The sequence below is a fragment of the Lampetra planeri genome, chromosome 4 (assembly GCF_965212315.1).
Source record: "Lampetra planeri chromosome 4, kcLamPlan1.2.h2, whole genome shotgun sequence".
Classification (NCBI taxonomy): Eukaryota; Metazoa; Chordata; class Hyperoartia; order Petromyzontiformes; family Petromyzontidae; genus Lampetra; species Lampetra planeri.
In genome coordinates this window covers 17,291,999-17,294,498 of record NC_136110.1, presented here as the reverse complement: position 1 = coordinate 17,294,498, position 2,500 = coordinate 17,291,999, and positions in this window count along the sequence as shown.

Below are 2,500 nucleotides of genomic sequence, written 5' to 3'. Positions count from 1 at the left end.
ACGATGCCCCGTAACGCACATGAGAGCAATCCGGGCCAATTTCTCCCGTTTGATGGGGTCTATGTGTAAAAATTTTGACTTTTTTGAGTGCACGTGCAAATCTGCTGGAAAAGCCTGTGGAAGTTTCACGGCGTTCGTACGATATTTGGCGACGCAAAAATGAGCGATTTCCCAGCTCGATGGAATTCGGCGCGAGAGAAACGATGCCCCGTAACGCACATGAGAGCAATCCCGGCCAATTTCTCCCGTTTGATGGGGTCTATGTGTAAAAATTTTGACTTTTTTGAGTGCACGTGCAAATCTGCTGAAAAAGCCTGTGGAAGTTTCACGGCGTTCGTACGATATTTGGCGACGCAAAAATGAGCGATTTCCCAGCTCGAGAGAATTCGGCGCGAGAGAAACGATGCCCCGTAACGCACATGAGAGCAATCCGGGCCAATTTCTCCCGTTTGATGGGGTCTATGTGTACAAATTTTGACTTTTTTGAGTGCACGTGCAAATCTGCTGAAAAAGCCTGTGGAAGTTTCACGGCGTTCGTACGATATTTGGCGACGCAAAAATGAGCGATTTCCCAGCTCGATGGAATTCGGCGCGACAGAAACGATGCCCCGTAACGCACATGAGAGCAATCCGGGCCAATTTCTCCCGTTTGATGGGGTCTATGTGTAAAAATTTTGACTTTTTTGAGTGCACGTGCAAATCTGCTGAAAAAGCCTGTGGAAGTTTCACGGCGTTCGTACGATATTTGGCGACGCAAAAATGAGCGATTTCCCAGCTCGAGAGAATTCGGCGCGAGAGAAACGATGCCCCGTAACGCACATGAGAGCAATCCGGGCCAATTTCTCCCGTTTGATGGGGTCTATGTGTAAAAATTTTGACTTTTTTGAGTGCAGGTGCAAATCTGCTGAAAAAGCCTGTGGAAGTTTCACGGCGTTCGTACGATATTTGGCGACGCAAAAATGAGCGATTTCCCAGCTCGATGGAATTCGGCGCGAGAGAAACGATGCCCCGTAACGCACATGAGAGCAATCCGGGCCAATTTCTCCCGTTTGATGGGGTCTATGTGTAAAAATTTTGACTTTTTTGAGTGCACGTGCAAATCTGCTGAAAAAGCCTGTGGAAGTTTCACGGCGTTCGTACGATATTTGGCGACGCAAAAATGAGCGATTTCCCAGCTCGAGAGAATTCGGCGCGAGAGAAACGATGCCCCGTAACGCACATGAGAGCAATCCGGGCCAATTTCTCCCGTTTGATGGGGTCTATGTGTAAAAATTTTGACTTTTTTGAGTGCAGGTGCAAATCTGCTGGAAAAGCCTGTGGAAGTTTCATCCGACGAAAAAAGCACGTTCTCGAGAAAGCAGGAGAGCTAAGTCATTCACAAATTAGCTGGATTTGGCTTGTGGTTCGTTTCCCAAGTAACAGAGCGGCATCAACCTTTAAGTGCACGCCAGTACATCCCCGTGGGATACAGGGGGTCTCGGCGGACTTTGCTCGGGGGAAAAACGTCGAGGTGAGCCGCCTGGCCATGCTGTTCATGGGTCTCTCCTTTTTAAGTTTCGCCTGCCAATTTATTTTCTCTAGCGGTTTTATACACTAGCACTCGATGTTTTGGGAAAGGAATACAATTGTTCAAAAAACGTCTTCGCAATTCATGTCGTTAGATTGCTAATGAAAATTCGTAAAAAAACGTACACGCCATACATGTTCTTTGCTTCCCTCTCGATACAAGTGAAGGGGAAAAACAGCCTTAACGGTTGCTAAAAAAATCGCCCTTTACATATACATGGGTCGTCTTCCCCTCTCGACAACGGAGACAAGTAACCCACGCCAGGCACTGTCAGTAACTGCCATAGATCTGCTTTAAAATGCCCATTCGTCTTGCGTCGCTCACGTTCCCGGAGCTTTGGGTAATGTCTGAGGCCTATCCCCGCTAATTTCTACCGTTTGTCGGTAGCTGTCTGTAAAAATATAGCATACACCAAAACGAGAAAATATTTCCATCGCACCTGCACAAGTGTATGGACAATGGCAATCTTCATGCGATGCATAAGTGGTGTGTGTCAGCAGGTTTTGTTTCCCAAGTTTTCCGTGAATGAGCGAGTATCTTGAGCTGTGTGACTCAGCCCGAGGGAGCCTCTTCTCCTCCAGAGTGTGTGGGGAAGGCTGTCCCCTTGGGTTGGTGCTGCACGGGTTCGCTGCGCTGTTTGGTCTTGTGCCAAGGAAGGCTGCCAACTGTGCAAGAATTTTAGGGTTGGTTTCAATTGCCGTTGCCGGTCCATAGAGTAGCGAGCATTGTAAGGCCGCTCTAGAGGTTTGCAGGCATGTGGGGTCGACCCCTGCTCCTTCCCTCCCCACCCCACGTAGGGTGTGTGTGGTGCGCTTACAGCTGCCTCAAAGTGGCTGGCCTTGTGGGAAGCCCTGTGTTTTGTGAGCTTTCAGCACCGTCAGGTTGCCAAACGGGGGTAGCATACACGACAAAGCGAGGCCCCTCCTTGTGGTG